Genomic DNA, 12,280 nt, shown 5'->3' on the forward strand with positions numbered 1-12,280 from the left:
CTTGGTGAGGCTGTGGGGGCTGGCAAAGTTGGTACTTAGGGAGCTGGCATAATGGGCAGCGCTGCTGAAGTACTAGGATGAGGCTGGTGTGTGGCAGAGTTGGTACAGTGTGAGATGGCACAATAGGCCGACTTGACGGACTGGGTAGAGGTTTATGTGCCGAGCAGACCTGGCATACTGGGTAGTGCTGCTAAGGAACCAAGTGAGACTCCAGTGAAGCTGGGGGACTGGCAGACTGAGCAATGCTGCTGAAGAACCCGTTGAGGCTTCCACAGTGGGCACAGAGTGACCTGGGTGCGGGCACATTGAGCAGGCCTGGCATACTTGGCACTGTTGCTTAGGAAGCAGGTGAGTGCTAATGTGGAACCAGGTAAGGGCTGGGGGGGTCGGCACAAAAGAGGCTGGCACATTTCTGCTGAACAACCAGGTGAGGCTGGGGGAGGCACTGCTGCTGAGGAACTAGGTGAGGCTGTGGGGGCTGGCAGAGTTGCTACAGAGGGAACTGGCACACTGGGCAGTGATGCTGATGAACTAGGGTGAGGCTGAGGTTGTGGCAGAGCTGGTACAGAGCGAGATGGCAGGCATGACAGAATGGGTAGAGGCTGGCGCTCCAAGCAGACCTGGCATACATGTTCCTGAAGAACCAAGCGAGACCCAGGCGAAGCTGGGGGACTGGCACAGTCGGTACAGAGAAACCAGGGTGCCAGCACACTGCGCATTGTTGCTGCACAAACTGGTGCAGATGGCAAAGTGGAGACAGAGGGAGCTGGCACAGTGGGCAGGCCTGGCGTGTGAGGCCCGGCCAAACCCGGGATAATCCCGGACTGATTAAGAACTGGTGTACTGGGCAGTGCTCTGCAAGATCCAGGGCGTCCTGGGCAGAGCGGAGGTCCTGGCAGACTTGTCGAGAGCTGGCGTTCTGGGTGCAGCTGGAAACTGGGCAGATTTGAAACTGGGGAATAGGCAGAGGCTGGCAGACATTGCATACTGGGCAGTGCTGCTGACAGACGTGGCACAGAGGGGGGCTAGATACTAGTCTGATAGGAGAACAAGCAGCCAGGGCAGGAGCTAGCAGATTGGACAGAGCTGGGGCCAGGGCAGTCCAGGCATTCTGGGCAGTGCTCCTGAAGAGCTAGGTAAGACTTAGGTGGGGCTGTGAGGGATTAGGATCTGTGCACAGAGGGATCTGTGGCTGGCAGACTGGTTAGGGACTGGAGTACTGGGCAAAGGAAAACCTTGGTTCCAGTCAGGCTGGCAGACATTGCAGAGCTAAACACTTGCCAGACCGGGCATACTGTGCATTGCTTCCAGAAGAATTAAGTGAGATCCAGGTGAAACTGGTGGTGGGCAGAGGTTGACTGACTGGGTGGTGGCTGGCAGAATGGGCAGTGGCTGGCAGAATGGGCAGTGGCTGGCAGAATGGGCAGTGGCTGGCAGAATGGGCAGAGATGACTGTAGGCTGGGTATAGGATCGAGACTGAGCAAAGCTAAGATTAAGCAGAGATGGAGTCTGGCAGGGTGGAGGCAGACACTGAGCTTGGGCTGGCTGACTGGAGGCAAAGGTGAAAGAGTGGGCGTTGGTTGGCGGACCGGCCACAGACAGCAATTGGGACTGGGCAGAGTCTGAAGACTGGGCAGGGGCTCCATCTGCATCTCAACAGCACTGCTCAGCACCCAAGGTCTGCCTTTTTCCAGCCTCCCCCATGCTGCAGACTGGGGGAGCTGGAAACTGGGCAGACCTGGCATACTGGGAAGTGCTGGAGGAGCTGCAAACTGGGAAGGCCTGGCATACTGGACAGTGCTGTTGAAGAACTAGGTGAGGTCAAGACGGAACGGGTGGTGAACAGAATTTGGCAGACTAGACCGAGCCAGAGGTTGGATAGCGACTGAAGACTGCACAGAACTGGAGACGGCAAGAGCTGACAGAATGTGTAAAGTTTGGGAGACTGGAGGCAGAGCCTCAGCTGGGGCTGGCTGATCGGAGGCATTGGTGGTGGCTGGACAGGGGCTGGCAGACTAGACAGAGCTGGGAACTGGGCAGGTCTGGTATACACGGAAGAGCTAGTAAAGAACTAGGTGAGGTCCAAACAGAGCTGGTGGTTGGCAGACTGGGCAGAGACAAATCTGGAGACCAGGTGGAGTCTGGAGACTATATCAAGCTAGGGGACTGGGCAGTAGTAGCCAGACTTAATACAGAGGGGGCTGGAGCCTGGGCAGAGGTGGAGACTGGAGTCTGTCAGACTGGAGGCAGAGACTGAGCTGGGACTGGCTAACTGGAGGCACAGGTGAAGACTGGGCAGGAGATGACTGAGTTGGTACAGACAGTGTTAGGGCCTGGGCGGAAGAGCCGGGGACTGGGGTAGCCGACTGGGCAGAGCTGGAAACGCTACATACCTGGCATACTTGGCACGGCTGCAAAACGAAATGAGGCCTAGACAAAGCTGGGACTAGGCAGAGGTTGCTCGACCGGGTAGAGATACAGCTGGGGTCTGGACAGAGGCTGGCCAACTGGAAGCAGAGGCCGGGCCTAGCCTGATAGACCGGGCAGGGACAGAGGTGGACATTAGGCAGTAGTTGGCAGTCTTGATGGGCTGAAGAGTGGTTAGAATCTGTCAATCTGGGCAGAGCCTGGCACACTGAACTTTCCTGGGAACTTGGTAGAATCTGGCATGCTAGAGGCTGGGCTGTATCCTGGACCAGTTCGGACAGACGTAAGGCAGACACTGAGCCGGGCAGATGCTGGTGTACTTGAAGAGCTTGAACCAGACTGAGGCTGGCAGACTGAGCTCGCTTTGGACAGAGCAGAGGCTAGCAGACTAGGCAGAGACCGAGCTGGAGACTGTGTAGAGCGGGGGTTGAGCAGAGGCTAGTACTCTGGGCAGAACCATTCAGAGTGGACATAGGTGTGTGTGATTGTAACCGGGCAGAGATGGAGACTGTGCTGTGACTGGCAGACTGAGTTCGCAGATGGAGGTCGGGGCTGGCCAGAGCCAGGCAAATGGAACAGAGATGGAAACTAGGCAGACACTGGCACTGTAGGCAGCGGGTGGCAATCCTAGGAAGATCTGAAGCCGGGCTGATTTTGACCCACTGGGAAGACACACCTCATGAATGGGCAGAGCCAGACTGCCTTTGCAGACCTGGATACCGATCAAAGTCTGTCAGAGTGGATGGGCCTGAGAGCAACATCTGACATCAAAAACCACCCCTAGCTTGGACTTGAGAGTTATTACTTTCATTAAAAGCACTGCTCATGGCCAGAGTTACCATGCAGCGGATGTAGTGTAGACTAAAGTGGTGCCAACTTGACAGGCATTGGCTCAGATGGGTCATGTTTTGTATTTTCACACACAACTTTTGGACTGTTGAGGCTGGAAGCAACATAGGTTTCTATATATGCTCTATGAATTGAGCCAGCGAAACTACTCCCAAAAAGAGGCTGCACTCAAAGGCTTGTGAGAGTTGCACTCAAGCATAGACACTTAGCCTGTACCAAGGACGTGCTTGCCTTTGAGGTCTAGCCTTGCACACATGCACCAGATCTGTGCTTATATGTTGGAGGTGGGTGCACATACACATAAGGCCTGTAACGACCTTCCATAACACATCGGAGCCTTCTCTCTACTTGACTTTTGCAAGAAGCTAAAGACCAGGCGTTTCAAGTAAGCCCCCAGGACTGCCCTTTGCTCACATGAGGAACGGTGAACTGCAGGTGGTAAGTTGAGCCCAGAGAGGGATGGAGATATATGGGATCAAGAGGTTCTAGGTTGGAAAGCCTTGCGGAGGGTGTTGAAACTGCTATAGGTGACGGCGTTGACATGATGGTTCTTGGATAGGGAGGAGTCCAGTACGATGCTGAGGTTTTTGGCGTGGTCCGTGGGGGTGGGAGAGGTGCAGAGGGCGGTGGGCCATCGGGTGGTGTTCCATGCTGCCGGGGTGGTTCAAAAGACCAGGACTTCTGTCTTCTCTGAGTTGAGCTTGAGGAAGCTGTTTCTCATCCAGGATGCGACGTCTTGTATTCCTTCCTGGAATCTTGAGTTTGGTAGTGGTGGGGTCCTTGGTGAGGAAGATGATGAGTTGGGTGTCATTATGGTGAGGCTGTGTTGTCCGACGATGGCGGCGGCGAGGGGGGCCATGTGGCTGGTGAGGAGGGTAGGGCTGAGCAATGATCCGTGGAGTACTCCGCAGTTGATTTCCGTGGGTTCAGAGAGGAAGGGTGGCAGTCTGATCCTCTGGCTCCTGCCAATGAGGAACAAGCGGATCCAGTCAATGGTGGTTCCTTGTATGCTGGCGGCGTGTAGTCTGGTGGCGAGTGTGCAGTGGGAGACTGTGTTGAATGCTGCTGATAGATGGCATAGGATGAGGGATGCGGTGTGGCCTGGGTTGAGGAGGGTGTGGATTTCGTCCGTGGTGGCGAGTAGGGCGGTCTCTGTGTTGTGGTTGCTATGGAATCAGAATTGAGAGGGGTCAAGGATGGCGTTGTCTTTGAGGACCTGGTTAGTTATGCGTTGACTGTCTTTTCAGCGACTTTTGCTGCGAAGGGGAGGAGCGAGATAGGCCGGTAGTTCTTGAGGTCCGTGGGATCTGTTGATGGTTTCTTGAGCAGGGTCTGACTTCTGCACGTTTCCAGTCGTATGGGAAGGTGCCGGTCTTGAAGGTGGTGTTGATGGTGCAACTTAATTGTGCCGCGGAGGCGGCCTTGAGATAGATGGAGGTGGCCAGGTGTCCGTGGGAGCCCCATAGTGGATGCCCTTCATTGTTGAGGCGGTCTCTTCGGTTGTGACCTGGGTCCAGGAAGAGGTGGTGGGCTGTCTGGTGCTGACGGGCGGCGCAGTGGTTGCTGGGTCGGGAGTCTGGTCATTGAAATTGTCGTAGACGTTTTTGATCTTCAGGTGGAAGTAGGATTTGAGCTTGTCGCAGAGGTCCTGGGAAGGGGTGATGTCTGTGGCTTCGCTGGGGGGCTTGGTGAATTCCTGGATGACCTTGAAAAGTTTCTTGGAGTTGGTGGCGTTGGCGAGGATTTTGTTGTGTATGAAGGTTCTTTTGGTGGCTCAGATGTGTTGTTGGTACTCATTCATGGAGTTTTTGTAGGTGGAGTGGTTTTTGGGTGTCTTTCTTTTTCTCCAGTTCTTCTGGAAGCGTCTGCAGGTGCGTCTGGCTTCTTGGAGGTCGGTGGTGAACCAAATGGCTCTGCAGTGGCTGTGTTTGTCGGCATTGCGTCGTCCTTAAATTGCGACCTGCTTAAACTGGACACGTTAAACAGGGAGCTAATGTAAAAGCGGGGTGCATTTGAGATATGGTAAAATTTGCACAACTTGAAAACTAGCCACACATCAAGGTTCTGGGTGAGCTTCAATTTGGACAGTAGATATCCTGGAATACTATTGTAGTAGTCTATCTGGGATAAAACGAGCGTTGGTACTTCACCCAAACGTTTGTTTGCTTGAATGAAATTTAAGACCTTCCTAAGCATGTGGAGCATCCAGAAACATAATGCAGCGACACAGTTAGTTTGTGCAGAAATAGAAGAATCTGAATTGAGGGGGATCCTCAACACCTTAGCTTTATGAGCTGCAGTTGGAGGGGTCCACGGGTATATTTGCAACAATGTGTTGTACCATCAGGCGTAGGCTTCTCCAAAGAGATGGAGCTCAGTTTTACCAGTGTGGAGTTCATTTATTATATTAGAGTTTATCCACTGTGCATAAGTCCGTCCTTCTCTCTCGTAGTTGAGATAAGGGTCAAATCTGATGATTATCTGAGTGCCATCGGCATACGAAACTGCCTTAAGCTCAAATGATCTGGTCTACTTGTACAGTGGGCGGATTTGAATATAGAAATTTAACGGATGCAGGGAGGATACCTGGAGGATCTTGCAGCAAAGCAATACCGTATCTCAGTTATTGTGCCGTAGGACTCCGTGACTGTGTTTAACCATGATCCCATTTGCAGTTGGATGTGATGTCCGCTGGCTTAACTTAAAGTGCTACTCTGAGCTTCTGGCATCACTTGTGATTGTTTCATGTGCACCATGGGACTGTATTACTGTGCTCACATATATGCAGTTGTTTGTTACTGTGCAGGTAATGCCGCATTCTATTGAGTGGTGATTGGGAAGCTAGGTCGGGCATTGCAGTTTACAAAATATTTATTCACCTTCTTGATTACTGTCAAACATTTTACATGTGGCTAACACCCACTGTAGTAAATTAGCTTCCTTTTTATGTATATTTTCTTAACACATTTCGTAATAAAGTTAATAAAAGATCCAATTTAAAAAGCTTTTACCTGCCTACCACATCTAATCTCCTGACTGCTGTAAAACTTTGCTCAAACTTGCCGAGATACCATATTGCTCCACTAGTCTCCTATTACTCTGTTTTAAAATAATTCCCCAAATATAGAACTTAATCCTGAAAACCACTGGTGGGGTCAAAGAAGTAATCCAGTCCTGAGGACCTTTGTCAGGGGAGCCAGGGGATGTGAGTAGGACCTCCGAGTCAATTGACAGTAGTTGCAGGATGCTGTGTTTTGTCGCACTCCAGGGCCAAGCCTCGGCCTCCCTTTCTGACCCAGCCTGAACCATCAGTACTCTTCAGTTCAGCCCAGCTTTCTAATCTGGCTGAAATAACAGAGGGGGACCATATGCAGACGAAACTCTATGCCGAGCTCCTGGGACCACACTTATTTTTTTTTTTTTTCATTTTTCTTTTTATTAACAATCAACAATACAGATTCACAAGCAGTGCAAAATTTAGATCATAGTAATCCTTCATGCAGCACACCTGGACAATTTCTACAGATAACATTCCCATTGTGTGGGCCGTTCCTATCTTTCGGACTTCTGGCTCATCAGAAGAAAATTGCGATGGTAAATTAGGTGGCTCACAGATATCCCCCCTGTATGCATTCCATTTTTCCCCCTGTATGCATTCCATTTTTCCCATATCGGCATCAATTTTTTCAGGCACCCCTTGGATAGGTATACTGTTTTCTCTCTAAACATGCACCAGTCCATGTCGTTCTTCCAATCCTGCACTTTCGGGACGTCTTGTGCTCCCCATTGGGACCACATTTATTGTGTTATGTTATAAGGTTTTGTATTGCGCACGAATACCAATAAGATGTCTTGGCGCTAGCTGAGTGATAAGTGGGGGCTACAACCGAAAAATAAATTAGTAAGAAATTAAAAAAAAAATCCAGGTTTAAAGCACCTTCACGAAGGCCAAAATATTGGGTAAGGACTTAATGGATAAAGGGAGAATGTTCCAAGCTTTGGAAGCCCCCAGAATGAAACCATGATCGCCCCATTTCACTTGTCTAAAGTGAGGAACCAACAAGCGTTTAGATGAGGCGGAACGTAGAGACCTAGACGGGAAGTAGAAGAAAAATGCAGACCTCAGAAACGCAGGACCCTGACCATGCAGGGCTTTGTAGACTATGCTAAGTGATATGAAGATGATTCTAGCTCGGACAGGAAGACAATGAAGCTGTTGGATAGCTGGGGAGACAGAATTGTATTTAGGAAGTTTGCAGAGGACCCTGGCGGCTACATTTTGCATGGTCTGTAACTTATTGAGAACGTGTTGGTGCGTATTTAAATAAAGACCATTGCAGTAGTCTAGTTTCAACAAGACAAAGTATGTAACCACAGTTTTCTACAAGCAACAAGGAATGAAGGGTAGAATCTTATGAATAGGTTTGAGGGTATGGAAGGCGGCAGAGGTAACAGAATTAACCTAATTAGTCTATGACAAGTCAGTGTTGAGAACAACTCTGAGATTTTTAACTGATTGTCAGAATACAGATCAGAATACCACTAACCTGGGATCCACTGCACAGCAGGGGCGTTGTCCGAAGATATGTAACCCATCCCCTTTCCTGGTACCTCCCGAGAGTATTTTTGTATACCACCCCAGCAAGAAACACCAGTCAGGGGAAAAAGGGGAAAAAAGGAACAAAGGAAACGAAAAACCAAAAGAAGATGCAGCTGTGGCGACTACCCTTCCGGGGGGCTTCTCTGGTAGAATGGGCGACAGCACTAGCCTCTCTACCCCGAATTGCTAGCCTCTTGGGACGTTTAATCTGCCACATTCACACCACATATGTAGAAGACCCCCAGAGCTGCTGGAAACTTGACACTCCTGTGTCTAACTTGATAAAGTGAAACAGTAGTTTAGTCAAATGTAGCATAGTCCAGGTACATGAAAACGTAACCAAGGATAGCTCAGTAATAGAAAGGAAAAGAAACAGGAACGTACTTATGTGAATGACTCCTTCAGACCGCCTTCCTAAATACCTAGTGCTCCTGCGCTAGGATATGCAAAGAAAGGAGTGTTTATCACCTTGTAATTACTGGACTCTCCTTTGCTCTCCTGCACTGTAACAGAGAACCCAGTTAACACTTGACTAAGTGTTCAAACCTCCGGATTCCCAACTAGCTACAATTGTATCTTCTCTTTGTCTCACTCCAGCGCGGAAACATAGAGAGGTAATACGCTTACCTGAGCGTTCTTCCTGTCAGTATGCAACCGGCAACAAATGTATCTTCCTCTCTTTGTCGCGCTCCAGCGTGGAATTGAAGAGTATAGAAATAACGCTCCTAAAGGAAACGAAGGAGCCGCCTTGAGGGAAAGCAGGACAGACAGAGCCACTGCCTTCCGTACTCCGACTCGAATTGTCAAGCACTGGACAGTTCGAGTATGGAGGTTTTTGAAGCTCTGGCAACCGGATGCTCGGTAGGCCCCTCCTCTTCAGGCATCCTGGGTATTGTATCCAAATTGTTGGAGTGGCGCACCACCAAGGTGTAAACAAAGTTGTTTTGGCAATGAGTCTCAAAGTCTTATGGTGGGTAATTAAACAGTGTCTTTAATTGGAAGAGGTTAGATATTTTAGGTGATTGTCAGCCAACGCTGAACGGAGCAGGAAGCAGCTTTTCTCTGATCAACAAGACCACGAGCCCTTATCAAGGAGTCCCAGACTGGCAATCAACACGCGCACAAGACGATGCTCTTTCATGCCCTGAAGAAGTTCATTGTATGAACGAAACGCGTTGGCTGACAATCACCTAAAATATCTAACCTCTTCCAATTAAAGACACTGTTTAATTACCCACCATAAGACTTTGAGACTCATTGCCAAAACAACTTTGTTTACACCTTGGTGGTGCGCCACTCCAACAATTTGGATTCAGCATTTCTCTGCTCAGCAGTTGGCACCAAAACAACGGCAGGTGCTGGAAGCAGTTTACACTAAGGGTACACAATAGGATAGTACGGTCACTGTGTCCGCCGTTGTCTGCAACCATATACCATCCTGGGTATTGTAGTTCACTACCCCATTCACTTCACTCATGTGCGCATTAATGCCTATTAGTATGGGTATGTTCCCTTGCGGCCGCTCAGTGTCATGACACTGATTTAGCCGGTGATGGAAGAGGACCAAGTTCAAGTGGCCACCATTCTTGGGACCAGAAGGAGGGTTGAGCTCCAAACAGTAACACCTCCATCTTGTTGGAGTTCAATTTAAGGCAGTTAGATGGCATGCATGTACTAACGGCCTTCATACAATCACAAAAGTTGGAGGCAACCCCTTGTTGCCCCAGAGAGCGAGACAGCAATTTGTGTGTCGTCCTCATAAGATGTCAAGGCGTAACCAAAGGAATGAATACGGTCACCAAAGGATTAGCATAGAGATTAAAGAGCATCGGGCTGAGCAAGGAGACCTGTGGGACCCCGCAAAGAAGAGAAAAAGAGGGTGAGACAAGGTCTCCAAGACACACCAATTGTTCTTGATTTGTAAGAAAAGATTTGAGTAGCTTCTAAGCAGATCCGGACACCCCAAGTGTGCCCAGACGCCCCAGCAAAAGTCCATGATGAACCGTATCAAAGGCTGCCGAGAGATCAAGCAAAATCAGGACGGCTCTGCTCTCTTGCACCCTCTGATCCAGCAGAGAAGGGAAGAGCACAAGCCTGATGGAGGGCCGGGTGGCCAGAATGAGATCGATCACCCCTATCAAAGCATTGAACCTTAAGCTCGGCACGCAGAAGGGCTCAGACTTCGCAAAGGTGGTTGATGAGCTTGTGGCTTGTCCTCTTGACCCAAGCTACCCTTGCTACAGGTGAGCAGTGCAACAAACTCAGCCCTAGAGCCTCCCTCAGCCTATTTCATTAGTCTAGAGGTGAGGGGAAGACACCATGGTTTGGGGAGGACAGTGGGTCTTGCGGTAGTGGCGGGAAGTGGTGAGCCAGTGGCATTCGCCGCAGTTTGTGCTTTGGGCCTGAAGCTTCAACATATATAATTAACAAACTCCTCTCTGAATGAAATCGTCGCCTTGTAAGGGGAAAAAAGCTACAAGTGATGTGTGCTGGTCATAGTTTATTGTGCACAGGCTGCACCTGGTGGGAGAATATCCGAACACTATCCCACACACCAACTGCTCCAGAACTATCCTTGAATTGCTTGGGTTCTTTCTAAGTCACTAGAACCTGATCTACTGGGTCTGATCTTACTTGAGTTTGGCTTGATTAAGAAATTGTCAAATTATAGAAATCTACGTAGCTGCGAAAGCGAGACCTTTATACCCAAAGATTTTTGTAAATAACAAGAGGGTGAATAATGGTCAAACGTAAACAAGGAGTGGGAGCCTCAAGTTAGTCCACAGTGAGTGAGCCGATCCAGACTATCACTAGAGAGAGATTCTGTAAAAGTAGGAGGTCCTACGAAAAGTTCACCAAGGTGACAGAGAACAGGTATGGTAATAAGTAAAGTGCTGAGAAGAGAGCGAGAATTGGGAACAGTTTGACAGTAATAATGCAAAAAAAACTTGATAAGCCTGGCAAACTCGACAAGTCATTTGATAATTCTGGCAAACTCGACGAGTCACTAGCTAAATCACAAAGTTGCCTGCTCATGAGTAAGCCAGAGACACCTCTGACACCAGATACAAGACTACCCCATGCTACCAAAAGGATTAAATGTGTTGGTGAAGAAAGTGAAGTAAAAACAGTGAGTGAGGAGCCATACTTAACGGCGAGCACAAATCTTGGACAGACAGTGGGAGTAGGAAGCTTTGTATGCTAAATTATATGAAATCAGTAACTAAAAGGATAGAGCCGAATCACATGCTCACCCCAGTAGTTTAAAAATGTTTCCAAATCTTAAAACCAAACTGCTCTGACACTGAAGAATCTCAACACGGACATCGCGCTAAAGGTCGACCCAGAAACCGGTTTTGGAAAAAAAAATCTCAAACTATGGTTCTGTTAGAATGCTAGGTTTTCCACAGGAACAGAGTGGTGCTAACACCCAATTTCCGCCCAGTTGTGTAAACTACTTCAGAACCTTCTTAATGTGAATCAGTTAACACAAACTTGGGTGGTGAGGGGCATGGGATAAAGAAGAGATTGTTCTTGGTCTTATATTGGTTCTTTTCTGATTAGTTGGCTAAGTTATCTTGCCTTCCTTTCTGCTGTTCTGTCTTCTTCTCTCTTCTTTCAATTTGAGAGAACCTTTAACACATGTAAAGACACATTACAACCATTCTGATTTTCTATTATTAACACTATGCAATTAGTAGTTACCATTAAAACCCCCAAACACATTCTTTGAAATGAAGAAACATTCGCCTCTTCTGAAGTGAAGTGATAAATCGTGTAATGTAAGAAATTAGTCTTGGTAAGTTCATAATTTCTGCAATTGTTCAATTCTTATTACTGGTCTCTGAGAATGCGTTGTTAACCTCCTTCCAGATGTCGCAAGGCAGGGCTCTCCTGTCAACTAAGTTAAGAAGCTCTCGTCCTATTTTGACACTAGGAAATAAACGGGATGTCTGTACAGGTTGCCACCTCACGGGAGCATAGTCTGTCTACTGGACACAGGCATGTAGAACTGTTCCTGTTAAACATGCTTGAGAAGGAACAATAGCAGAACTTGAAAGCTGGAAGAGGTGTTGGGAAAGGAAAAGTAAAGAGGAACAACCGCTCGACTAAATGGAGAATTGCTGCTGCAACGCTGAAGAGAGTCCGAGCCAACACGATACACTAATTACTCAGGAAACGCAGGTAATTGAGCTCTGCATTAGCAGGCAGGAGCACCCAAAACATTCAATTCGTCAACATCCCAGGATGTTGTTTATGAAACTTGCAACATCTTGGAGGATATCCGGCAGCCATCTTTGAGGGTCTCTCCTTATCTCGTTTTCCACAGGCATCTCCAATGGTTTGCAGCAGAGTTTTTATAAATCTATTGTGTGGCTTACTCAATGACCTAAAGCCCTTCT

General features: G+C 48.6%; 1 protein-coding gene across 1 annotated transcript in view; it reads left to right on the forward strand.

Annotated features, from left to right (window-relative positions):
* The window catches only part of ANKRD13D (ankyrin repeat domain 13D), a 214,138-nt gene that overhangs the window by 1,303 nt on the left and 200,555 nt on the right, over window positions 1-12,280 (forward strand). The window lies entirely within an intron of this gene.

Source organism: Triturus cristatus, chromosome 4_1, assembly GCF_964204655.1.
Source record: "Triturus cristatus chromosome 4_1, aTriCri1.1, whole genome shotgun sequence".
NCBI lineage: Eukaryota > Metazoa > Chordata > Amphibia > Caudata > Salamandridae > Triturus > Triturus cristatus.